This window comes from Marmota monax, unplaced genomic scaffold, assembly GCF_021218885.2.
Source record: "Marmota monax isolate L192 unplaced genomic scaffold, Marmota_monax_Labrador192_F-V1.1 WCK01_AAM20220418_F8-fsc00024, whole genome shotgun sequence".
Classification (NCBI taxonomy): Eukaryota; Metazoa; Chordata; class Mammalia; order Rodentia; family Sciuridae; genus Marmota; species Marmota monax.
In genome coordinates, this window is record NW_026695224.1 from 34,248,212 (window position 1) to 34,275,394 (window position 27,183).

Sequence of the window (27,183 nt, forward strand, 5' to 3'; positions counted from 1 at the left end):
GGTGGAAGGCAGGGAAGGCCAGAGCTGATTCTCTCATCATCCCCACAGGCCCAGGGTGGATCTGAGATCACGTGGCTCTCGGGAACCGTTTCCAGCCAAGGAACAAGATTGCCTAGATCTGAGGCCGTCTAACATGTTAGCAAAATTAGTGCTTAGCAATATTCTCGAGAATTTTGTGGTTGGGCGGTTTGTGTTTTTTCCTCTGCCAAAAAAAAAAAAAAAAAGCTTGTAACTTCTGTGCTTCTCTGTCTGCTGCAAAGAGAAGCCGGGGGACTCGGAATCCTCGGCACTGCATGTCCACAGAGTCCTCACGGGCCCATCCCAGAGCTCCTCGGGCTTGGCCCCTCCCCGCCCCTTCTCTCCCAGGGACCTCCTCAAACGTGGTACTTCTAGGCTCCCCCTCCTGTCCACCTGGGCTGGGCTAGCTGTACCCCACCTCCTCAACAAGTCCTGAGGACAGGAACCCGCATTCAGTGAGCACCTACTCTGTGCCAGGTCCTTGTCTGCATGCTTGACGCCTCCGTGCCGCCTGGGGCCAGGTGGCTGGGACTGAAGACCAGCACCACTGAAGTGTGTGAGCTGGGGCAGTCCCTTAACCTCTCTGTGCCTCAGAAACGCACTGGGGGAAATGCCGGGACCAACTTCACATTAAGAAAACGCTTTCAGGAGCAGCTGGCCCTGGATGAGCGCCTTCCTGGAAGTGCTTCGATCACGAAGCTGTGCGGCCCGTGGGCAGCAGAGCAGGGTCCGCCAGCCCAGGTGCCCTGGCTCCTGTCACCAGCCTGCGGAGCCGCCCAGCAGCAGCCACCACTGAAGCCCACTGCCCAAGCCTTCGTGTGCAAGGGCTCCTCACGTGCATTCCCCTGGGGTTACTGTGTGCAGCCGTGTGGGAGCACTAAGCGCTGAGCACCGAGCACCGAGCATGGAGCACTAAGCCCCCCAGAGGCAAGACATGTGATATAAAAGGGGGAAAACAGGAAGTGGCGTTTTTTACTGTTTCTTCTTATTACCTGAAACAGAGCAGGCCTCCCTTCTCGCTTGTTCCTGGGCTGTGCTTGGGGAGTGGGCAAAGGGGAGGGGGCGCTGTGTGTCACAGCCAATATGTGTGACCAGCCTAAGGTCCAGCACTGGGGCTTGGCCAAATCAGCCATGGTGGAATACTATGCTGCTGTCATAAAGACTCAGAGGCTGCTGGTGCACTGACAGAGAGGAACCCGGAGACCCATGGCTGATGGCAAAGTCAAACTGCAAAAGAGCTTATGTTGCACGCTCACATTGCTTTCAGAGACGTATTAGCACATGTATTCAACAGTATAGGTTTGCACCTTATGTAACAAACATAAAGAAACTCTGGAAGAATGAAAGCAGTTATCTAGAAGGGGAAGGAGCAGGAGGCGCCAAGGATAGAGCAGATGGGACTCAGAGGTGGGAGTGTGTGTGCAGACGACGTCTCAGGATGCAAAACCTGAAAAAGTCAGGGACCCAGCCTTCTGATCCCACGCAGTGTGGACAAGGCACACTCAACCCCTGTCCACGAGAACTAGGAAAACAGGGAGACGCGCCCCTCAAAACAGCTTCAAAGTACCGTGAGCCTAGCTTCGTGATTAAAAAAAGGAGACCAGCGAAGTCCCCAGCCATCACTGCAGGAGGTAAAGCCCACCCTCAGTAGTCCCAGAACCAGTTGGCAAAGACGCAGACCCAGGACCTGAACAGCACCTCGACCCGAGGGGCGTGGGGGACTACTCCCCGGCTCCTGTAGGACACTGTTCTTCTCGCATCCACGTGAAACTCGCCCAGACAGGCCTGCTGGGACAAACCGCCATTCACAGCTGGGCGGGCCAGGCAGGCTACATCCTCTGTCTCGAAGGAGTTCAGTTAGAAATCAGCAGCCTGACATCTGGGGTAGAACAGGAACCTGGACACTAAGGCCACTAAGGCGGCCACAGCCGAAGGCATCGAGAGGAGGGGGACAGGAGGACCACGGGCCATAATGGGAGAAAAAATGGGAAATAAGGAACAGGTGTCTTTTATTTGTTCCTTTTAGTTATACAGGTCGGTAGAGTGTAGTTGGGCATATTTTACGTACATGGAGTATAACTTCCCGTTCTTTGGGGATGTGGGTCCTGGGGATTGAACTCGGGGGCCCTCGGCCACTGAGCCACCCCCAGCCCTATTGTGTATTTTATTTAGAGATGGGGCCTCACTGAGTTGCTCAGCACCTGGTTTCTGCTGAGACTGGCTTTGAACTTGTGATCCTCCTGCCTCAGCCTCCCGAGCTGCTGGGATTACAGGCGTGGGCCACCACGCCTGGCTAGCTGCCCATCCTTGTGGTTGTCCGTGATGTGGAATTCCACTGGTCGTGTATTCATAAGTGAACTCAGGAAAGTTGTGACCAGTTCATTCAACTGTCTTTCCCATTCCCATCTCCCTCCCTTCCCCACATCCCCCCTGTCTGATCCAGTGAACCTCCCCCTCTGCCCTTCCCCCTGCCTATTGTGAGTCAGCATCCGAATATTGAAGAGAACATTCTGCCTTTGTTTTGGGGGATTGGCTTATTTCACTTAACATGATAGTCTCCAGTTCCATCCATTTACTGGCAAATGCCATAATTTCATTTCTCTTTATGGCTGAGTAATATTCCATTGTGTATATGCACCACATTTTCTTTATCCATTCATCTGTCGAAGGGCATCTAGGTTGGTTCTACAGCTTGGCTATTGTGACTTGAACTGGTATAAACATTGGTGAGGGCATGTCACTGTAGTATGCTAATTTTAAATCCTTTGGATCCATACTCAGGAGTGGGACACTGGGTCATATGGTGATGACATGACAAATTTTCTGGGGAATCTCCAGAGTGGTTGCACCAATTTGCAATCCTACCAGCAGTGAGTGAGTGTGCCTTTCCCCACATCCTCACCAACACTTATTGTTGCTTGTATTCTTGATAATTGCCATTCTGACTGGAATGAGATGAAATCTCAGTTTAGTTTTTTTTTTTTATTTGCTCTAATTAGTTCAGTGTAGTTTTAATTTGCTTTTCTCTAATTGTCACTAATATTTAATATTTTTTCAAGTATTTATTGACTGATTGTATTTCTTCTTCTGTTCCGTTTCAAGGAACATTTTAAAAACCCTTTAAAACGGCTCTCAAGTTTATGTCAATCTTTCTTTTTTTTTTTGCACCAGAAATTGAACCCACAGGAGCTTAACCACTGACCACATCCCCAGACCTTTTTGTTTTGTATTTTGAAACAGGGTCTCTCTAAATTATGTAGGGCTGAGTTGCTGAGGCTGGTCTTGAACTTGAGACCAAGTCGCAGGGATGACAGGTTGCTGCCGCGGTGCCCAACTCAGGCTCTCCCTAATGATAGAGAAGGTGTTCCAGACCCCGTTCCAGGTCCCGGGGACCTGACCTGTGCCACAGTCTGGCTGGGCACAAATCACGAACCACTCAAGCAGGAACAAACTTTATTTCCAAACTCCACCAGCACACTCCCCGGGAACTCTCCCGAACGCCACCCACGCGACTCCTCCAGCAACCACCACACACCAACCGGAACTCCCCCCACAGGAACCTCACCAACCAACGCGAACTCTGCAGGAATCCCCGGGAGAGCTCAACCGGAACTCAACGGGAACTCCGCGAGAACTCAAAAGTCATCATCTTAATGGCTCCCTGGGGTCACCTCTCGACCACTACTTCTGTCAAAAATGCCATGCGTCATCCCGACTCGGCTGCGGCCCTCAACAGACCTGTTTGTCCCCTCTTGGCTTCACAGGCAGAACGGATTGTGCCCATCACACTGGAAGACTCCGCAGCTGCCCAGCCTCCTGGTGGAAAGTCTGCAGCTCAGTCCTCCTGCTTGGGGTCACTCGGACACAGGGGACATTTCGGTTAGTTTTAACGGGGGCAGAGGTGGATCAAGGTCGGGCTCTCCTGTTTCTAGCAATAAAACACTGGCTTCAGCGAGTGCCGTGTCCTTGGAGAACAACACCCTCCCTGCCCATGCACAGAGGCCAGTGACCCCGCCTTGGTGGCAAGGGTGGCAGGAGGTCCCTGGGGCTGCTCCTCCTCCTGGGCCTCCTCCCTAGCTCAGCTGTAAATCTGGCCTCCCTGGGCAGCAGCCCCCATGAGCCTCAGCCCAGCCAGCCTCACCCAGGAGGCAGGAGGGAATGTGGCCTCCAGTCTGAGAACCATTTTGTCCATGAAAAAGAAACAGCACTTCTATCCGAAGAGGGTAGTGGTCACCACAGGCGGCTGAAGTCACTGAACCCCGGAGCCCACAGTCCCTTGGTTACTGGCACAGCGAGGCTACTCTGCAGACAGCAGATCTCCCAGCAGGCACGGGGCCTCGCCAGCAGCCGGCTGGGCTCCTGCCTCCCGGACGCCCTCCCTCTCTGAGACGGTATACACTTGGCCTTGGGCAGGATGAAGATATGTTTAAATTAGATATCTGTTCCCGTGTCCGTCTTCCAAAGCCTGCGGGGACACGCCGCGCAGTTTCTTTCCCTCCTCTGCTGTCTCCAAACTCCCAGCTCCCCGAGGCCACCAGGACGGCCAGTCTCTTGCGTCCCTTTCTGAACGAGGCTCCCACCATGAATCCACCATCCCCATGTGGACCTTCCGGGGGAAATGACCTCCCGACAGAGAAATCCGAGCGTTCTCTGTCCCTCTGTTCACATAACAGCCGAGCGCTTCTCCCTGCACGAACCCGCGGGCCTCTGGCAGGAGCGGAGCCCGGCGCCGAGAAGGAGCACCCCAAGAGTTCCAGGAGCGCCTCGGAGCCCCAGAGCCGTCTCCAAGGGGCCTCGGGGTCCCCACCCGCCCCGTTGGCAGCCCTGAAAGGCCCCCTTTGTGGCAGGGGAGGGGTCCAGCCACACAATGCCCTCTTGTCGGAGGCCTCCCGGAGCCGCTGGCCCAGCCATGCGGGGAGGAAGGGAGCAATTTTGCAGCGGTTTCCGTGGCGCGGAGGATTTGGTGGAGACTCACGTTTCCCTGGCCTGGGCTGCAGCCTGGGCTGCTTCCTCAGGAAGACTGGCCTCAGGGAGTCATTGTGCAGGACACAGAGCCTGCATGTCATCTCCCTGGGACGCGCCGCCCCAGGAGGGGGACCCTGGGAAGCTGGACGGGGCTGTGGTCACCGTGCTGGCTGGCCAGAGGAAGAGGATGGCCAGGAGGAATCTCAAGCCCGCCGTGCCGCAGTCCAGTTCTTCCTGTTATTCTAGAACTAAGTGCTTCACACATTTGGGAAGGTTATTAAGTGCCGGTCTGCTGGGTGCCCTGTGGTCAGAGCTAATCTCTTCCAGTTTGCAGGGTGTCTAGTTACGGCCCCTCAAGACCAGCTGTCAGAGCCGCTTCAAGTGTGCAGACACCACTTACAGGAGTGTCAGCCCAGGGCTCCTCGGAAAGGCCCGAATCCGGGCCCTGGAGACACACGTGCCCATCTCTAGAAGGCCCCAGGTCTCCTCTGATGGTGACCAAACATGGAATGCGAAGCCACCGCGTGTCAGCAGGGAAGTCAGGTCCATTCACTATATCCCAGGAACGCTGGGATTCCTGTGGTCTCAGGGCCCCCCAAAGGGAAACCTACGACCAATCCTTTATTTTGTAAAACTGGCATTTGAAAAATTTTTTTCATGATTCTTCAAACGATTCGACAGAAACAAATTCTCACAACTTTCCAGAGAAAGGAGATGGAGGGGTGTGTCCTACTCTGGACAAGGAGACGCAGCACCAAGAGTAGAATGAGGTGTCCAGTTGTCACAGGGGATTTGGTGCCGGGGTCCAGTCTCCTGGCTGTGCGTCCTGACCCAGCTGTCAGCCTGATTCCTGCACAGGCGCATGCAGGACACCCCAGATGTGCCACGGGCTCCGGGGAGCAGGGCAGAGGGTCTGGCTCCTATCCTGGCTCATCACCTACCAGCCGCATGAGCCTGGGCACGATACCTAACCTCTGGGGCCTCGGTTTCCTCATCTGCAAAGCAGCCCGCTGGGTGGCCACGGGGTCACCAGTGGAGGGTGGCTCAGTGCAGGTTGTTGTCCTCTCTGCACGTGTGCGATGGCCCCACCCACCAGCTGCAGGTAGGGGCCAGCTCTAGGTCACACGTCTTAGACACGTCTTCACACAGACATGCTAGGGGCAGAAAGGCCACCTGGTCACCTGCACAGTCCAGATGAGCCTGTTGATGACGACCCTGGTGTGCAGCCAGTCCCGCCACAAAAATCTAAGTGGACAGGCCTGGCGGCAGATACACGCCCAGCCCCAGAGGCTGGCCTGCAGGGAAGAGGGACACAGCCAGGCAGAGTACATCTGCCAGCCCCTGCCCTGGTCAGGCTTATTGTCCATGTGGCCAGAATTCAGGGTCCTGATCTTCAGTTGAACCCTGGTCCAAGTGTCACTGCAGAAGTAGGTACTGTTAAGCCCTGCAATCAGCTGGCCAAGTGACACCGAGGACCTTCATGGTGTGGGTGGGTCTTGTCCCATCAGGCGAAGGCCTAAGAGCAAACCGAGGCTCCTAGGGAAGGATAGCCCTCCAGTGGCCAGCACCAGCTCCGCCTGCATTTCCCCAGCTGCCCTCCCTTTCCAGCCTCAGGGCGGCACGAGCCAGTCTCCCCGTCTGCTCTGTATCTGTCTCTGTCTCTGTCTCTCTGCCTTCTGAGAATGCAACCAGAGGTCCCTTCACTAGGACCTGAGCGGGCCACACCCGCTGGGGCCATGTGGGGGTCATCGCTGTTCCAAATTCCCACCTGCTCATCCTCTGCTGTGCCACCTGCCGCGCTGCCACCGGCCCCAGCTGAGGCTGGTCCTGAGGCTGCTGTCCCTCCCAGCCGAGTGTCCGCCTTCGTGCCCCTGTCATTCCTTCTGGCAGTGAGACGTGGGGTGCTGGGTCAGAGGAGCTCATCAAGCGTGGGGAGCCTCGCTGGCCTGCGGGCAGCCTCCGTCCCCACAGTCCCTGTCTGACTGGGCCTCCCGTCTTTGTTTCCCGACAGATGGCAGGAGGGATCGGGGCTGGCGGTCAGGCGGAGGCAGAGCCCAGCAGGCCAGGCTCTGCGAGGAGCAGGAGCACCTGATGTCCACCCGGTCCTGCTCCCCCAGGGCAGGGGGTTCTCTCCAGGATCACCGCAGGGGCCAGGTGGAGCCCCTGGTGACGGAGGCAGGTCTCCGAGAGCTGTGGGGGCTGGGTAAGGTGGTGCTGACCAAGCAAGTGCTGACCACGTACTCCCGGGCCTCGCACAAGTCCTGGGACGCTGCTGCATCTCAGGGACAAGGTGCTCTTGGCCTCCTGCAGAAGGGCGGGAGGTCTGGCTGGAGCTCCCAAGACCTGACACAGACCGGGTCCTCCTAGGCTGATGTGGCTTGTCCTCCTGGTCCACGGCACGGAGGCTGGGTCTCAGAGGATGGCACGGGAGGCGGGGCCTAGGAGAAGCTGGTGAGGTGACTGGGCGTGCCCTTGGAAGGACTCACAGAAGATCAAGACTGGCCCCTCCCACCCTCAGGCTCCTTGCCTCACACCCTCAGCTTGATGCCGTCCACCATGTTGTGACATCCCAAGGTCCCTCACCAAAGGCCAAACACGAGGGGCCACCCAATCTTGAACCTTCACACTCTAAAACTTCGAGCTGAGCAAACCTATTATCTTTATAAACCTTTATCATTACATCTTTACACCCAGCCTCTGGTATTCAGCAATAGCCACAGAAAAGGGACTGGGAAGATCTATGGGGTGGAACTGCATCCGGGAGGACAGAGTCACCTGCCTGCACTGGGCTCCCAGAGGCCTGGGGAGACGAAGCCACCCAGGATCGGCTCACACCAGGAGCCAGGCAGCAGGAATCTCCATGGCAGCCCAGGGGGCATTTTCTGCTCCCAGTCCTCAAAGAGCGATCCCCAAGCACAGATGCAGAGGCGCTGCACACGTAGCTGCTGAGCAGCGTCTGTTCGCAGGCCTGGAAGGGTGATCGCTGAGGTGCACGGATCCCCTGGTATTTGTTCCATGAAGACTCTTTTTTCTGTTTGTCTTGCCACATTGTTTGTCATTTAAAAGAATAAAATAATTGAAACAAGAGGAACCTTGTGTATCCTGGATCTTTTGTCTTTATCGGCATATAAAATGTATGAATGAGCTCATTTTATCACGATAACGCTGTCGAAGGAACTGAGCGTTACCCACAGGCTTTTACCTAACAAATGCATGTCTGTATCGGCATACGGAAAATCAGGTCTGTGAACCTGTATTAGTTTCCAGGAGCTGCCATGACAAATCGTCACTAACTGGGTGGCTTAGAGAAGCAGAAATCCATTTCCCCTGGGTTCCGAAGGCCAGGGCTGACGGGGCAGCAGGGCTGCTTCCTCTGAGGCTGGGAGGGAGCCTCCGCCCCACCCTCCTGCTCCCGGGGGTCACCATGCTCCTGGGCTCCTGGGATGGCTGGTGCGCCCTCCAGGCTCTGCGTGTCACCACCTGGCCGCCTGTGTGCGTCTGTCCCTGTTGTTTGGAAAAACTCATTATTTTTTAGATTTTTTTTTGCCCATCTTTGTCTAAACTGGATAAAAAAGCGGGACGACAACCAATCTGCTCTTCCCAGGACACAGGGCCACCTGTCTCTGCTATGCACCTGGGTTTGAGTTAGTGACCATTCATCGGTGGCTGCCACACTGTGGCAACCGGCACTTCTCCTACTTGTGCCCCTCCCTCCTCCTGGGACTGCACCTCGGGAAGGCGGGTGGCAGCCCACGTTCCACCAGCCCACTCATACCAGCCCACCTCTCCGATGCCTGTTCTGGACCGTGTAAGGAACTGGCCCAGGGTCCCACTGTGGGCTGGGACTTGGCTCCAGAGCCCAGTCCCTGTGCTGCAGCCCTGTCCTGGCTCCGTGTCCTGCTTCCACCTGGTGGTGCTGCTCTGGGCATCTTGTGCTGGACACAGGACCCCCAAGTTTCCTCTGCACACACGCAGCTCCCTCACTGCCCTGAGGGCCCCTATGGTCTAGGCTCAGATCCCAGACACCCCGGGTGCAGCCTGGGCGCCCCGTGGTGAGGCACTCACACAGCACACTTCTCCCCGCTGTCCTGCAGGTGGGCAGCCTCCTGCATCGACACTCGCACGCCTCAGTGGGCTCAGGGGGCCGTCTTCCCTGTGGCCGCTCCACTCAGCACCTCCAGCCCAGGGTCCCAGGCTGGGTCTGTCCATCCAGAGAAATCTGAGGAAGAAGGAAATGGTGGTTCTCCGTTAAACACTCAATTTCAGGATCCTCTGTTCCACATTGAGAGACGCCTAAAACGATCTCCAACATTCACCCAAAGACCGTCCTGGGGTGTCCACAGCCCTGGGGAGGACGGCAGAACCAGGAAACCTGAGCGGTGTGGACCCTGTGGCCAGTGCCTAGGTGAAGAGGCGTGACTACTCAGGGCACCGCCGTGGGCTCCAGACTTTGGCAGATCCCAAACACCAGCACCTCCCTAGAAGCCCTGGCCATAGCCCTGGAAGCATCCAGAAGCCTGCCGTATCCGAGTGTGCACTGTCCTGCTCACCTTTCATCCAGGTGCGCAGTGCCCAGGTGTGTCTGTCGCCAGAGTTCATGGAGCAAGGCCAGGGACTGCTTGGGTCCCCAACATTTGTACTTTGAAATCCTCACTGCCACGTGTCCCCACCTCCAGGGCCAGGTACGGTCTTGGGGGAGTCTCTGCTGGGATATCAGTGGTACCAAAGAGACGCGGAGAGCACCTGGCCTCCTGCTCTGAGGGCGTTGGCAACCCGCTGGCACCCGAGCCCCCGGCACCGGGAGAATAACCATCTGCTGTTGGTAAGCTGCCTGTTAGGGTCACCTCCTAACAAAGGGCCTTTGTTAAGACAGCCCTAAAGGTAACGGGAGGGATACGGCCAAATGACATTGTCACATTGTGGCCGTGGTGGACAGCCACAGGCACCAGCAAAAAAGTGCAGGGAAAGGCGGCCCCAGCTGACTGCAGTAAACAACAAGCACTAAATTATTTTCCTCTGATACCTGTCAGGGTTTTTAAAAGATAAAACCAAGCTGAGGTGTGGCTCAGCCGTAGAGCGATCGCCCAGCACGAGCGAGGCCCTGGGTTCCATCCTCAGCACCACATAAAAATTAATAAAATAAAGGTATCGTGTCCACCCACAACTGGAAAATAAATATTAAATAGAAAAAACCGGCACGTCAAGGACGGGCGTCCACGTGAATTGTGGAGTCCAGTCCCAGAGTGCTCTGCCAGGCTGTGCCGACTGGACAGCCACTGGCCCCTGCGCAGTGAGAGAGGAGACAAACCGCACTGCTTCCTTCCGGCCGGGAATGCCTAGGATTCCTTCCCATTCTTCTGGGTGGTTCCTTCTGGATTCACCCTTTTGACCAATGACCTCTGCGAGCTTCCTGTCTCTCCCTCTGCACCATCTGTCCCTGGGAGCCCCAGAAAGAGCTTCTTTTCTGGATCATGGAAAAAATAAAACATACAACAGCAAAGAAAATAGTGTCCCCACCTCCGGTCCCTCCCCCCCCCCCCCCCCCCCCCGGGGTCCCTCAGCAGCAGGTCCGGGAGCTCCATTCCCCTGAGCCTTGGAAGACGGCCAGGCTGTGCTGGTGGCCGCTGCTCAACCAAGCCCTCTGCACCCAAGACCCTCCCTGAATTGGGTCACCTCCTCACAGATCCTGTTTGGAAAAGTAGCCTCATGAGGGACGGATGCCCGGACGCACAAGCCAAAGTGCAGGAAAGAGCCTCACTCCTCAGGAAAACCACCGTGGGCCCCTCCGGGGGTCTCCAGGTGCCCTGAGGCCCAACGGTCGCCCCCGCTCAGTGGACAAACCGAGTACTGAAGGGCAAGCCGGCCCCGGGGCCCTTCTATTTACGACTGTACCCAAGTCCAGGTCCAGAGTTTGGTGCCAGAGCTGGCCGGGAGTCAGGACGAGGGCCCCCAAGACCCTCCTCAGAGCTGGGTGCTCCACCGCTCGCAGTGGGAGCCCCAGGGCAGGTGGCCACCTCCCTGGCCGTGTGTCCTCATCTGAGGTCTCCCTCATGGCACTGCTCTGGGGACTGACTGAGGGGGTGGACAGGAGGCTCAGCCTCTGGCACGCAGGGTAAGCCACAGGCTCGGTGCCACCGTCACGAGGGCCCCCGTGGCCCAATGTCAGCCCCACCATCTTTGTCCTCAGCATTGGCTCCTGGAGGTCAGCTGTGAAGCCCGTGGAAGGCCAGCAGAGCAGGCCAGAGGCCACCCTCAGAAGCACAGCTGTCCTCCTGACCCAGCAGGGCACCATCGAGAAGGGAACAGGGGGAGCTCCTGTGGTGGGGGCTGGCCCTCTCGCCTCCTCCTTGGAGCAGCGGCTTCCAGCAAAGTGAGAGTTGGGGGCAGTGGATTCTCCTGCTGTGAGTAACAGGCTGTGTGCGTCCAGGAGTCTCACGCCAGACTCATCTGTCATCTCGGAGGGGACCCTCCAGCACAGCACAGTCCCCAGAGCAGCCCGGGAGCCCACCACGTGCAGTGGGGCACAGAAGGTCCCAGCTGGGACACTGGGTCCACCTGGCCAGCCCTCGGGGACCCTGCAGCCCTGCAGGCACCCGGCTGCCTGGGACTTCCTGTCCTGCTTTACCCTCAGGCTCCCGCCCCACAAGCCAAGCTCTTAATGCACGCGGTTTTACAGGAATAAACCTCTCGCTCATATGAAATAACCAACAAAAAATGCATCTTGCAACTTGGCTTCATGCACAGTAAGATAAGTGGCCATCTACGTGACGAGCCCTGTTGCATGTCTCTGTGTCCCTCCCCAGCCACTGAGCTATCAGACAGCCTGGATCCCAGAATCACCTCAGAATGCCCCCCCCCCAGATCCCTAATCGCCAACTGGCGCAGATGTCACTCATGGCTGCAGGGAGCTGACAGGATGACGCCACCCGATGGAAGCAGTCCTGTGCCTCGAAGCTGGCTAGTCTACCTCTCTGACCCTCAATTTCCCCATCTGAAAATGGGGACAATAAAATGCCTGCCTCAAAGGGTTGTGAAGACCAAATGGCTGAGAAGCCCCAGGCACATGCGTCGTGAAGGCGGCAGTGGCTGTGATGGAGAGACACACCCTTTGGACTGAAAAGGACGGTCACACCATCAGTGTCGCAGGCAGAAGGCCTGGCCTTCAGAGAGTTATTATAGAACCTCCAGTTCTCAGAGAGTAAACAGGCCCAGAGATGGGGTGGGACCTGCCTGAGGTCACACAGCACTGCCATCCAGGGCTCCCTCTCAGAGCTGCCAACAACCAACCCTGAAAATGGCCACAGTGTGCAATCTCCCCCTCTTGGGGGTTCAGAAGGAGCCCAGCACCCAGGCTGCCTGTCTCCAGATGGGTCATGGGCGGCAGTACACAAGCAGCACTCCAGGAAGGCGGGGGGTGCTCCCGGGAGAGGGTGCTGGCACCTGGCTGCTGGGGGCAGGTTATAGGAGGGGGGCTGGAGGGCAGGTTCTTGCCCCAACACCGCCCACGCCTATCCACCAGAAGCCCCCCGCATCTCTGGGCAGGATGTCCATGAGGCAGAGATGGGAGGTCTGCTGTCCTGCCCATCCCAGAAACCAGGAATATTGGGCCCTGGCTAGTGGGGTGGCTGGCTCTAGGACACACCTGCCCCACCCAGGGAGACCCACTAGCCCCACAATTAATCTGCCCCCCTGGAGACCTTCGCAAACATTTAGACTGGGGACTCCCTCCTTTGGTTTTTCCACCTATCTGCAGCTGTGGGTCACCGGCCACTTCCGGAGAGGCAAACGTTGGGGGTTCTTCCACCCACCCGATCCCCCACATTGCTAGGGTGAGCCTTAGCATCCTCAGAGTGTCTCAAGGCTTCTGGTTCCAACGGGGGTGCCCCACACCCAGGATGTCGGGGAGGGGCAGGGGGGTGGAGTCCTGTTGGGCACCTTAAGCTGAGCCCTGGGGTCCCAGCAGCAGTCTCCGCTCAGCCTGGTGATTCTGGGTGAGGTGGTGCCCACAGAGGAGAGCCTGGGGTCTGGACAAGGGAGATGAGTTACCCATGCTGGCGGGCACAGCTGGTGGGGGTCTGGCCCCATGCAAGCCTGAGCCGTCCAACCCTGGACTCCAAGTCTCCCACAGCCCTGCACAGGTGACGTCACTCACCCACGCATCCATTCGTTCCAGCAGCCCCACACGTTGTTTTTGTCAACATCCTCCTGCATTTCTTCCCTCCGCTGGGGATCCAACCCAGGGCCTCACCCAGGCGGGGCCACAGCCCCAACCACGTCTCTGTTCTTCTTTTGCCTTCATCCATCTTGGGTGGAACTTCTCCTGACCTGGCACAGGACTGCGACCTTCACATGAATGATCGGATTCTCCTTAGGCTCCCAGAGCCAAGTGAGACTTCCTTCCCTTTTGGATGGGCCACATAGGTGCAGAGAGGTTGGGTAACTGCCCTGAGGCAACTCAGCAGAAGCAGAGTCATCCTCCGAGTCCAATCAGTCTCCACACTGTTCCACCGCTTGCCAGGCTGCTGTGCCCTCTCCCGACAACCCCGGGCAGAGGCTTTCCCGCTGCAGACAGGCGAGTGGGCTGGGAGCTCTGGACTCGGTCGGAGGCCAAGCACCGGGCTGTCAGCGCTCCCTTAGCAGCGACGCGGCTCCTAGGCAGCAGCGCGCAGAGGCGGCGCCTCCGGCCGGGTTGGTGGTGCACCGGGTGCCAGGCTTGCGGCGGGGGCGCAGGCAAAGCCGGAAAGGGCCTGGAAGTGCGGCTGGTCCTGCCGGGGTCGCCTGGAAGACCGAGCCTGTACTTAGTCCTCCGTGGTAAATAACAGCTCTGGTTTCTGCTAAAAGGATTCATTCCCAGAACACAATAATTTTCATCTCCTCCTCGCTACAACCCGTATTTTATGGCTAAATATACGCCATAATGAGCCGCTGGCCTGATAGCGTCGTTAAGGAGATATTTGACCTCGAGTTTAATTGCAGGATGGAGAAAACGGCTGGGGCGCACCGAAGGGCCCGCCAGCGAGTGCAGGACTGGCATCTGGCATCCACAGCCCAAGAGAAAGTGGTGCCTCGGAGAAAGGGCTCGCGGCGCCCAGGCCTGCGGCGGGTGAGGGCGAAGGCGCCATGCGGGCCCAGTGCGGACTGACCCCGGGATCCCCGGGCGTGACCAGATTAGGATGACCCCTATCCCTGGTGGGGCCCCCGCGACACTCCCTCTTCGCCTAACCTGCTTCCCAAAGCTCCCAGAAGAAAAGCTACCCTGTCCCCTGTCCCGAGGAGCCAAGCGCAAGGATAGCTACGGGGTGCCCCTCACCGTCTATTACGGCAGGCTAAATGCCGGCGTGAAGTGTCCCCGCACACACCCGCATCTCGCGAGGGGGCCAAGCGAGCCGGGGAGGAAGCCTGGCCGGCACCTGCTCAGGGTTGTCTGGACTTGGAACCCGCGCTGGCTTACAAACGCCCCGTGCAGAACGCAGCACAGCGCTAGGGGGGCGGGGGCTCCCGAAACAACTGCGCTGGGTCTCCCCACCTGGGGGCTGTGACCCCAGAGCTTCGGCACCAAACACGTGGGCGGGCCAGAGCCTGCGACCTCTGCCGCGGCTGGGAGCAAGGCCGGTTCAGTCCAGCAGCTGGGGAGGGAGCTGCGTGGCCGCACCCCTCTTTCTCTTCTGGGATTCTTCTCTTCGCTGCTCAATATCAAGGCTACAAAACCCGTCAAGCGAGTGTCAGCAGCGCACGGTTTTGACAAATGGTAGCTCTTTGAGAGAAGGGGGGTGCCGACAACGGTGACTTAGGCCACTTTGTTCTGTCTTGGTGGTTCTTCTGCGGGAGGGGCCAGTGTTAGCGATTTTATCCGGTGAAAGTGAAGGCAATGTTTTCCCCAAAATGCAGCCACACACCTAGTTTTGCACCTCCCCAGGACCTTTTGATGTCCTGTTAAGAACACCTGCCCCCAACAGGGCAACTGCAAATGCTTCCTGACCCCGAAGCAAAGGGGCCCCTCAGCCCTAAGGTGGCAGAGCAGAGAGGGTGGGCAGCCTCCAAATCAGGACTGGGCCCTGAGACTCGCCCACACACTCGAGTGAGCATTTTCCTTGCCTAAACCTTGGAGTTAGAGGCTGCATCCTGAGAGGGGAGAAAGTTACGTGCTGAACTTGCCCCTGGCCAGGCAAAGGCCCTTACTTTCCCCCTCTCCCTTGAGAGTCTGTGTCTTCCCCTGGCTGCCGTCCTCACTGCCTAGTGCTAAGCAGACTGCAGAGGTCAGGTGCTCCAGGCCCTCAAAGCGTTGCTGAAGTCCTTCGGGTCAGCCTCGCAGTCCTGGCAAAGCAGGAATTCAAAATGGGGGGTGAGGGTGGGGATGCCTTCCCTATGTTGCTGGGAGGTCCCGATTCTCCAGGTCCAAGGCGCCAGCAGAGGTGTTAGCCGCTCCCTCCCTCCTCTCTGAAGGCAGCCTGACCCGCCAGAAACCTGGGCTGAACCGCTGGGAAGGTGGTGGGAATGTGCGAGGAGCCACGTCTACACCACGGGCTGAGGAGCTGTGGAGGTGCGGTCACCCACATCTCCCCATCCAAGGTCCTCTAGGAGAGGGCGAGACAGGGCCTGGACTGTCCATTCCTTTGTGTCTCCTTTGCGGCGATCTGGCAGCAGTGTCTGAAGAGCAGGGGAGTGTGTTCGCTGCTGCCCTGGTCCAGGCCCCACCGACCCCACGGGCCAGGGCCACCAGCAGCCCCTCTGGCAGGAGCCTCTCCCAAGGTGCTCCCTCCTGTCTCTGCTTCTCCCACTCGAAGTCCTCATCACCAGAGGAAAGGATCGGGCAAACGCAGCCATGGCCTTTCCTATCGGGGAGGAAGAGGGAACTGTTGGGGGAAAGGAGGAGGAAAGGTTCTGTTGGAGAGAGGGAGACGGGGGCGGCTTTTGAAAAGCCCAACTCCTTTTCTACAGGAAAAAATAAAAAGCAGCTAGGCCGCGAACCCAATGTCAGAACCAGGCAGAGCTGAGCATGAGGCGGAAAGAAGGGGCGAGGAGACCAGAGCCCGGCGGAGCAGGAGGAGAGGAGCTCGGCCCAACCCAGTGCGCCTTTGGAAAAGGGCACTGCAGGGCTTCAAGGAGCGTTCTTCTCCTCCACAAGCTTGATTGCGCTCTGGAGGGCGGAGGGCGAGGCAGGAGGGATTGCAAAATCCCCGGGTTTGGCGAGCAGGGGGGTGATTGCAGAATTCCCATTTTGTGTGTGCGTGCGTGTGTGGCTGCGGGGAGGGGGTTGGAGAGAGGGTGCAGCACAGTTTCACGAAGTTAGAGGAAGGGAGGTCCCGAGCCGGCGGAGCGCGGGCGTCTTTGATTGGGCCTGGGACGCAAGCTCGGCGAGTCTCGGGCGGCCGCAGTGCGCGGATCGGCGGGCTGTTTGTAATTCCATCCTTTGCTCATTAACATAAACACCACTTGAACAAAAATATACACGGCCACCTACTTCGCCGGGAAAGACAGTCCAACGCCCACCGGCCCGCTCGCCAGCCATCCGGGCCCCCTGTCCCGGCGGCAAGATCCGGGTGCCTGGGTCCCCTCTGTCCTCGCCGCGCCTGGCTCGGGCGAGTCTGCCCCCCGGAGGCTTCCCGGCTCCCGGGTCGCACCCCCACAGTTCAGCTTGTCATCCCTGCCGCAGCCCGACCGAGGTGCCGAGTTGTCAACGCAAATTCCTAGTTAAGCCACTTGTTGATAAAGCCTCCGGGCAAATTGGTTCCTTTTTACCTGGCCGCCCCGCCCCCGCCCCAGCCGGCGCAGCCCTGATTGAAGCCGCCGCTCGCCCGAGGCGGCCTGGAAGCGCGCTAATTGAATTGGAACCGGCGAGGTCTCTGTTCCGCAGGACGCCTGGCGGGGAGAGGGGTGGGACGAGATGGGGAAGGAGGCCTAGGCTTGCTGGGGTGGGATCTAGGTGCAGCAAAGCGGTGGGGCGTGGGTCCACGGAGCCGGTTAAGTGGACCGAGAGCCCACCTGGAGGCTCTCCTTGGTCCGCTTGCCTGGTTCTCTGACCAGCACCTCCACCGTTCCCAGGGATGTCTGGAACGTGGCCAGTCTCCTGAAGCTTTGTCCCCTCTGCTCCCCACTGTCCCCCGTTTCCTTGGGCCAGGAGCCTGCTGGGATAGAAGCTGGGGATGTTTTGAAGTCTGTAATGGAAATCCAGCAAGCTTGGCAGTGGCCAGACTCCAGGTTCCTCTGTATGGACACAGGCAGGTGGGCAGGGAGACCATTTCCGGGATAATTCCCCCCAATGTAGCCAGAAATATCCGAGTGGTAGCTCCTTGAAGATCCTGCTTCAGCGCAGGTCTTCTTGGTCATTCCCTCTTTCCCAATAACGGGATATAGACACATCCGGAGCCATCACCCACTGTGAAGAGCATTTCTTGGTTTTGACAGGGTGGGGTTTGGGGTCCATTCAAGGCACCCCCAGTTCATGACCTCAGATTCAGATCTAGCAGTCACCGTCCAGAGCCAACCTAGGTTGCATCTGGTGTCCTGCACCAAGGTCCCCACCCATAGCACCCTTCTCTCCTCCTAGCTGAAGGGTGGCCCTGGTACCCAGGGTTGGGCACTTTTTCCACCTCCAAAGGCAGCGACCAAGTTGGACTTCGTTTCCAAAAGGTGCCTCCCTAAGGCCGCGGGTCCCAGGCGCGGCCCTGGGACCCAGGGACTTTCTAGGTCCTCTGCCCCGAAGTCGCGGAAAAGAAGGCTGAATCCGTCACCGGTGCCGCCAAAGCAAGGCTCCGCTGGCGAGAAGAAAGACGTGATAGGAGGGGGCACCTAAGACCCTTCCCCAGCCACATCAGTTTGGGGATTTGCAGCTCCAGCGTGCCTCCCCGGGGCGCCCAGGGCGCGCTCCCTCCCCCGGGCTGGTGGAGGTAAAATAAACACGGCGTCCACGCCAGCAGGACCCATCATTAGCCCAAACCGCGGTTAAAAGAACTGCATCGTCTCAACACGGGAACAGCAGTAACCAGCCCGGTTCGCCCGGCACCAGCCCGCCGCGGCCGCAGCCGGGTGGACGCGCAGCCTCCGAGCTCCCAGGGCCTAGAGAAGGCGCCGCCAGACCGCGGGGCCCCGGCCGCGCCGCGCCGCGCTCTGCGCTTCACCCGGGAGGCGATGCACCGCCTCCGCCGAACGGCAGCCCTCGACAATTCTTTCTGGGAGGCGACGCACAGAAATGGAGTCAGACGAGCGGAACCAGAGTGAGTCTTGGCTGCTTGAAAAGGAGAGCGAGAGAGAAGTCGGGGGCAGGTGGGCGGCGGCGCAGGGCAGCTTCCCCGGCGCGACCCCCTCCGGAAAACGCCGCCGCGCAAAGACGCGGAGCAAACGCGAGGGCGCACTCGCTCCCACAAGGGGCGAATTCGAGGCCTGATTATGAGAATCAAGTGAGTCTCAGGCCAATTTGGGGGCGGGGGACAGTCACCCAGCGGAGCAGAAGCTCTGCCTGCAGTCCAGCGAGGAGCTAACTCCTTCCTCAGCTTAACCGAGAGGGAGGTGCAGCGGAGGGAGGGAAAGGACTCATCGGACCTTGGGATCTAACAAAAGAGTCCAAATAGTTTGAAGTTCGTAATTTCTAAAATAGCTAGAATTGAACATCTTCTAGGGCAGGGGCAGAATTTTTGCAGGTAGTTAATTGCCAACTATTAAGAAAGGAGAAAAAAAGTAGGATGAGAAGTAGATGGGTCAGGGCGGGGCGCGGACGTGAGCGAGCGAGTCGCGGGTTCCTTTAGGACCGGCCCTGGAGTCTGCGCCGGACCCCTCTGCTCAAAGATTTGGTATATTTCAGCACTGGAAAAAATATATTTCAAAATAAAAAATAAAAGGACTAGAAAGTTTGAGTGGTGGCTTTATGATTTTCCTCCGGTTGGTTTTTAAATTCTGTAGGGTAGAGAATTGTGGGCTGGCCATGAGGTGAGCCTTGACCAAGAGGCAGAATAAGAACTGTTTGAAAGGGCTGCGGGGAATGGCCAGGGATGTAGCCTGGAGAGAAAGAGCCCTACCCCAAGGAATTCTTGGAGGTCTTTTCTGGAGGAGTGGGGCAGGGGCCCCCTGACCCCTCAGGGGCCAAGCACGGGCTGTCCAAGGGGCCTCTTTGCTCAAAGGCCTCTGTTCTGTGCCTTGAAAACAGTCTGGGTGAGGATTTTCCTAGCTTCCCCGGGAAGGAGCGGTGCCCAGGAGCTGCCTGCCCAACAGCACGGGAGCAGAGGCCACCCCTTTCCAGAAACTGGACAGGACGGGACCAGGCCAGCAAGTGGGGGTGGGAGTCAGCTGGGCCTCCCAGGGCTTTGGAGGCTGCCTTTGGCTTCACTGGGACTGCAAGCTAGGGGCTGCTATTTTGTTATTCAGCGTGGTGGGAGGCTGGGGAGGGGAGCTGGCCCTCATGCCTAAGCTGAGTTGGAGGTCATTTCCCCCTTCCTCCTACCCCCGCCTGGAGCTGCCCAAGGTGGAGCACCACGGGGTCTGCACCCTCACCCCTCTTGAGAGGGAGGGAAGTGCTTTAAAACAATCTGACATTTATTAGGCCCTTTCTCTTCACCCTGCTGTGTCTTGTGTTCCTGTCTGTGAAATGAGCCTTACAGCAGTTTCTGAGCAGAGTCCGGAGGTGCTCAGTGGCTCTCTGGTGACAATCCGTCCTCGGCGGCCAGTCTTCATAGCAGCCTGAGGACGTTATTCTTACTGTTATTCTTGCCATCATGCAGAAGAGGAATGAATGGAGGCTCAGAGAGGTCGAGAAGTGGCTCAGAATTCACCCAGCAGATGGGGCTGGACAATAGCCAGCTCCAGGGGGTCACCCCAGGTTCAGGGTACTGTTGTCTGCAGGGGGTGACCAGGACTAAGCCTGGCCGTGAGGGGCAGGGGTTCACTGAGACTATATCCTCTTTGCTGCCTCCGGTTCTGCTCTGAGCTCTCAACCAGCCAAGGAGGCTGCTCTCTGACCTTGCACTCCCCAGAGGGGAAGATACTTGTTTAAAGTCACAGGTGGCCTTACATCCCCTGACTTGTCTCCACGCCACCAAATTCTTGGTCCTGTCTGGCCAAGTCCCCAGGCTGGGGTTCCATAGACTTTTAGGGGCTGCCACAAAAATGGGGTGAGGGCTGGGGATATAGCTCAGTTGGTAGAGTACTTGCCTCCCATGTACAAGTCCCTGGATTCAGTCTTCACCACACACACACACACACACACACACACACACACACACACACACACGAAAGTGAGGAATGCCATCCACCAATCCAGGCTAACGGGGCCTCTGCACCCGCGGGAATAGCTACCACAGCTAACAATTACTAACTTATCTAATGCATTAACTAACTGGAAGAGAGGGATTTCCTTTGTTCTTCTTTTACACTTGAGGAAAATGAGGCACAGAGAGGTAAATTCACTGGCTCTGTGTCACACAGCAGTGGAACCAAACCTTAAGCAGACAGGGCCCAAGTTGCTGATTATTCATAGTTATATTTGTTTGTTTATTCGTTTGACATTTCTGGCATGGTCTGAATTTACGACGCCCACCCACCTGGGCCTCCCACTGGCCTCTGCACAGTGCAATCCTGATATTTTCCCTCTGGTCCTGGGTCAGCTCTGTGGGTAGGTTGCAAGATGAGGAAAGCAAGGCACCCACAAGTTGAGGCATTTGCCCAAGGCTCAGAGCTAGTGCCAGTGCAGGACTGTACCCTTCTTTGCCTTTGGGGGTCCTGCTCCATGTCGGGGTGCTAGGCCGAGGTTGGGCCCTATGGAGTGGGGCTCTGGCCACCCTTCTCCAAGGACCCCGCCCCTGCAACAGACCCAGGGAGTCAGCCTACCTCAGTGTGCCCCCCTGTGCCTGTGTCTCTGAGGGTCTCAGCCCCTCTGTCTGGGGGACCCTGCGCTAGGTGGCCCTGAATCTCTCCGCCCCTGCGTGTGCCTCCTGGCCTGTCTGTCCCGGGCTCTGTAGTGCCTCTGGAGCTCTGATGACCAACTTCCCTAGAATATCTGGGTGCGCCCTCCGGCTCCCTGTCCTGTATTTATCCTTCCTTACCAGCTCCCGGGACTGGGCTACCCCTGCCCGTGGCAGCCACGTGGCTGTTCTCCCATGACCCACAAGACAAAAAGGCGGTCCTGTCCAAACCCACCGCAGGGCAAACTCCCCGAGGGGTCACTAGAAAGCCAAAGCCGTTACCCGGCTGGGACAAAGGAGCTGCAGTGGACTGGGATGGCGGGTGGAGGGAGTCCTCTCCAGGCTGACCACAGGCCCGGGGCCTTGCAGGTGGTCCCCCTCCTCCCTTCCCAAGGCTGGCCGGGTGGGAGGAGTTCTATTTTCACCCTAAAATACACACTTGTTTTCATAATGTCTAATGCCCTCTGAGGGGCAGGAGCAGAGCTGTGAGCCGTCCCTCCGTGGAGACAACAGGCTCCGCTGAATGCCCGGGCGGCTTCCTGGGAGCCAATCGCTGCTTTTGATTAAGAAAAAATCTGCATGTGTTTCTGTGGATCCCTCTCTCCTAGTGCCCTCTCCCTGTGCGTGTGCGTGCGTGCGCGCGTGTGCGTGTGCTCTAAAACTGTGAAATATCTGGCCCTGGAAATCCGCTGTTCGGAACCCTTGTTTGCCTCTTTTCCACGCCCGCCTGCCGGCTCCTTTCCACAGCGGTGCCACGCTGGGGAGGGAGTCGGGTCCTCGCCCTTCCTCTGTGCCCCACCTTTGTCATCACTCTGCCCCTCAGATCTTTTGATCGACCCCCCCCCACGCACACCCCCACACAGGTCCCTGGAAGGGAGCATTCTTGCATCTGTCTGAGAACAGCTGCCCAAGCAGCGAGGATTAAAATACATCGGAAAAAAAATAAATAAATAAAATACATCGGGACGCGGTGGGGCCGCCCTCACGGGAAGAGCGGGAAGAGCGCTGCCCTCCGTGGCCGGCGTCCAGAATGGGAACGCCCGGGGGTTCCATGTCCCCAGAGCTCACCCGGTCCCTTGGAGCAGCGTGTACCGCTAATGCCAGAAAACTCCCCAAAGTCCTGCAGGGAGAGAGCTGTAAATTCCCGGGCTGCAATGTTGTCAAATATTTCATTGAAGAACGTCATGGAAAATGCGCGCTTTTGGGTAAAAGGGCCAAGTGGAAGGGGTGAGCTCAGGGCTGCAACATGAGGTTTTTTTCTTTCTTTCTTCTTTCTTTCTTTTTTAAACATACTAGAAGCCTCTTCCTGACACGCAGGCTGTAGGGGACATTAACTGCCAGGGACAATCCTTGTCATAGCTGCTCTTGAACTTGGCCCATCCTGTACACCTCGCGTCCCTGCGTCTTCTGTCTGCCAGGGTGCTCTCGGTTCCATGGTCAGGGTTCACAGCCCCCCACCCAGGGCATGCGTGTCCCCTCCCATACCACACAGAACAGCTTGAAGAGCACTAGGCTTGTGTGCCTTCCCAGAGCAGCCACGGTAACAGTCATTGCTACAAAAGTAAAGTAGGAGTGTCACTTGTCTTCCCTGAGAACTAAAGTCAAAACAGAGTATGCTCACTGGATTACAGTGGCAGTTCTGTGACCACAATGACCACCACCACCTTGTCATCAGCATCATTACTACACCATCACCATCGCCATTGTCATCACCACTACCATCACCTCATCACCACCACCACCATCAATCACCACCATCACCCTCACAACCATCATCATCATCACGACCACTATCAACATCACCACCATCATCACCATGGTCACCAGCATCACCATCATTACTATACCATCATCATCACCATCACCATCACCATCATTCATCAGCATCAGCATCACCATCATTATCATCACCACCATCATCACCATCATTGTCACCACCACCACCACCACCACCATCACCACCACCACCATCATCATCAACCACCATCAACATCACCATCATCACCATCACCATCAACCACCATCAACATCACCATTATCACCACCATCACCATTGCCATCACCGCCATCATGCGGGTGGGGCTGCCTGTGAACCTCCTGGCAGCCTACCACTTACCTGGCCATGCTTTACCCAGACCCACCCTCTGATACCTGGGCAGACGGAGCATTTGTTACTACTTATCCTCCTCCTTGCAGTGTGCTGTACTGGGGACGTGCATCAACACGTCTCCCGCAGCATTCTTTGCCCACAGGTATCACATGGGACATCTCTCACAAGGTGCCATGTACATAGCCCATGGTGCCCCACATGTGGGCTCTACTAATCCTGCCGCTGTCCTTATGTATCCTGGGTTGTGTGACCAGGAGAACTCTGCCTCCAGGACCACTGGGCTGTGTGTGTGTGTGTGGGGGGGCTTATTATACACAAAGAAATTGTGTCCTTAACCCTGTTACCTGGTACACACACCTTGTAACATTCTGGGTAGAGAATACCTCTCTATTCCGCATATATATCATTATATTGTGCACATCTGAGCGTTTTCATCACTCTTGAAACCACTACCTGGTACCCATGTCCTCCTGTGACGTCGGTGCCAGAAGCCCTCTGCCACTCTGCGCCACCCAAGGCTGCTTATGAGGCCGCCTTGAGGCCTGGCCTGGCCTTGCCGCCCAGGGCCTGGCTGGCCGAGCGAGCTAGGGTGCTCTGCAGGCGAAGGCAGCACAGCGGGTGCACATCTGGAGTGTGCAGAGACCTGTCCTGTGCATTTTGTACCCAGATCACTTTCCATCCAAGCGCAGGGGCGCCCTCTCTTTCCGACCTCACCGTTTCCCACCACAGCCCTCTATACCCAAAGACTGAACTTTCACTCTCAAGGAACCCACCCCCTTCCTGATTCCCGCTCTCGGATCCGGGGACCTGAAGTCTCACTCCCCTGCCGAGTCCGGCTCCCTTCTCCACTGACGCCTGGGACCCGCCAGGCTCCTGAGCCAAACGTCCAGGTCGCTCGGCCCAGCGCACGCGGACCGCCCTACCTTGAGGCACCGTTTGGACGTCGCCTCGCAGGGGGTGGGGGCAGCAGGGGCCAGGGGCCGCGGGCCGGCGTCAGTGCAGGGCAGGGGCGGCGGGCAGGGCGGCTGCCCTCGCGGTGGGTGGTCGGCGGCCGCCCTGCCCCCGCCGCGGCCGTCCGGGCACCATCCGAGCTGGATCTGGTTCCCCGCTCGGGTTACGGCGCGCTCTGGGCCCCGGCGGCTTCACTTAAGCAATTAGCCAGTAAAAATGCCTCGGGCTTGGGGAGTGGGGACGTCGCAGGCTGTTTTTACACCACCCCCCTCCAGTTTGGGGATTCCTGGGGCCGGTGCCGGAGCGGACTGACTTGGTTGGGACCGGAGCAGAGTCTTAAGGGATTCTCGGCTGAGAGAGAAGCTCTGCTCACGGATCCTGTGGCATCTTCTCCCACAGCCCAGCCCCAGGCTGAGCCTCAGGGGTCTTCGTTTCTGTTTGAGTAGATCAAGTCCCCTAACCCGGTCACACCCTCTAGGAAACGGGTGTCATAATTAGTTCCAATATTCAGAGGAAAAAAACTGCAGTTTATACAGCGTCCCAAGGTGTGGGAGGTGGGACCACATCCCCAGGACCACTGGACTATGCCTGGAGGGTCTCTCTGCAGGGTGGCCCCTTAACCTGCCAGCCCCTTTCCTAAAGGGAGAGGAACAAGACTGGCTTGATAGGGGACCCTGGGAATATTAAGCAGGTAACCTTAGGGCTTTTATCAGGGTCCCGGGGTAAAGTGCAGGGGGATGGGGATCATGATCATGAATTAGCTCCAGACATTTTTGGCAAAGCCTTGAATCACCTTAGGGAGGGGTCAGGAGAATACCATTTTCACAGCTCATCAAGGGGATTCGTAGCCCAGAGAAAGGCTAAGAATGCCTGCCGAGGGCTGTGTACCTAGCAGTGCAGTGGGTGGTGCGTGGTCAGCCGTGGAGAGCACCACAGCTAAGGTCACTTGGGCTGTTAGGCTAGCACCCTCAGCTGTCTAACGAATCCCAGCCCCTGCAGCCTGGGAAGCCGAGGCTGTGGCGTGGGGACAGAAGCATTTTGAAAGTGCACTCTTTCCACTCCTGGACTATCTGGGAAGACGACAAGGCATGCCCTTCTGTCCTAAGGGGAAGAGAGGAAGGACGGAGAGATGGTGGCTTCACAGCCACTAGCTGACCTGGGCCAAGTCCTCTCTGGGCTTCAGCTTCTCTACCCCAGAAATGCAAGATCAAAGGCGACCTCTCAGGGCCCCGAAAGAGCCAAGAACTTGTCTCTGAACTCACAGAAAAGCCATCTTGCCATGAATGTGGTTTTCAAGAAATTGGGGGGTCCATATTACAGAACTGGGTGCTCATTCCTCTCCCCGGTCAGGCCCCACTCTCACCTCCCACCTCAGTAGGGACTGGGGTTTGGGGAGAGCTTTAGTCTTTGGCAATCCCAAGACCCCAGCTGCTGGGCCCCTCTCTCCCTGGGCACCACTCTACAGATCCTCCCCTGCGGGATCTGGCTAGCTCTCAGGCCTAAGGAATAATCCCGCAGCCTCTCCCCTAAAGGGCAGAAGTTCCTTTATCCCAAAATATAAGGAACTCCCCAGGGGTGTATGTGAAAGGCTATGGTGTGCTGGAGGCGGGAGGTAGGAAACCCCATCTCAGGATTAGTCAAAGAATCTGCAGCAAACCCCAGCCTAAAAGGAAGGAGGCTACTAGTAAAAGGGCCCCCAACTTCATGTTCTGTAAACTCCCCTCACTTTGGAAGCCCGCGGGAGTGAAGGAAGGGGAGAGGGGAATGGAGATGCTATTGCCACTTTTGGAGAGCTGTGGGTGCCTGTGCACCCGCCACTGGCTCACCTCTGCTAAAGGCCAGGTGTGGGGAGACCTCCTTCCCAGGATCAAACCTCCCTTCCAGCACCCAGGCCGCTGTCCTCTGCAGCTTCCGTGTGTGTGTGTGTGTGTGTGTGTGTGTGTGTGTGTGTGGTGGGGGGAGATAATGATGTGTGCCCACGGCATGCCCTGGGGTGGGGTGGCCGTTTTTTGTGGTTGTGTGTGCATGTGGGACCAGCTCTGGTGGGCAAATGCAGCACAGCATGGTGGTAGACGTGCCTGGAGCATGGGCTCCCCTCAGTGGGCAGGCTGTGTGACCCTGGGAGGGTTGTGGCACCTAAGCTGTAGGTCTGCATTGGTTGGGAGGGTAAAGGCAAAGCTTTGGAGGTACTGAGGGTGTCTGTGGGTAGCAATGCCAAGTGGGCCCTGAAAGTGGAGTGTGTCTGTCCACCACGGCTGTCTGTCTGTGAGAACACCCAACTGTGTATGCACAGATAAATATTAAGTGGTTATGTCCCACACTCGCCCTTTCCCCAGGCAGGACAAGGCTGGGGAAGCAACTCTCTCATCTCCAGAGCCATCTTCCCAGCCGAGCTCTGCCAGGGGAAGCGGCGACAGCCCGGCAGGCTAAGCCGGCAAGCCACCCACCCCCAGTTCCTCGCACAGCAGTGCCAGGAGCCCCGAAGGCGTCAAGGCGTCTTCCGCCAAAAAGCTGAAGGCGTGTGTGTGTGTGTGTGTGTGTGTGTGTGTGTGTGTGTGTGTGTGTTGCGGGAGGGGGTGTTGGTGAGAGGTGGACAAAGATCTGGAGAAACCCCAGAGGCCAGTGGACTTTGAAGGAGCCGCAAGCTGGGCTTAAAGCCCGGCACACGCCTGTCGCCCTAGCTCGAGCCGGGGCACAGCGGTATGGCTCTTCGCGATGACCCGCGAAAACACGCCTTGCCCCCCTTCTCCCTGCCCAGGCCGGCGCCCAGCGGAACGCTGGAAAACCACACTCACCTGGGTCTGTGCGCGCCGGCCTTCTGCGTGATCCCGCGCTCTGCCCGACAGCACCTCCGGTGCACCCGAGCTAGCCCGCAAGCCCGCGCAGCGAGGTTGGCTAGGGACGGCGTGCGTGCAAGCCCCTCCCGGCCAGCAGCCAGGCGCTGAAGGGCCGCCCTGGCCCGCGCTCCCCACCCGCGCAGCCTGCTTTCCGGAACCTGGCCTGGCGCGCAGTGTCAGAGGCCCCCGCGGCGGTGGTAGGCTGAGCCCACAGGGGCATTAGGCCAACTCCCCCCGCGCACGCGGAATTCTCTATTATTATTAAAGAATCCCCCGAACATGTTTACTTTGAGCCTGTAAACTTCCTGCCAGGGCCTTTGCCATCTCTCGGGAAATCAGAACCTGCGCTTGGAAAATGGGAACTCTGGACCGCGGGCCAAACAGAAGGAGATTCAGTGGGCGTATTGGCAGG

The 27,183-nt window shown here is 57.8% G+C and overlaps 1 long non-coding RNA gene across 1 annotated transcript; it reads right to left on the reverse strand.

The window, feature by feature from the left end:
* Positions 1-3,454: 3,454 nt before the first annotated feature.
* Positions 3,455-26,920, reverse strand: LOC124086781 (uncharacterized). Its single transcript, XR_006849911.2, has 3 exons — positions 26,730-26,920; positions 9,049-9,202; positions 3,455-8,487 (listed from the first exon to the last, which is right to left on the reverse strand). It is a non-coding gene; the product is annotated as an uncharacterized LOC124086781 (long non-coding RNA).
* Positions 26,921-27,183: the final 263 nt, after the last annotated feature.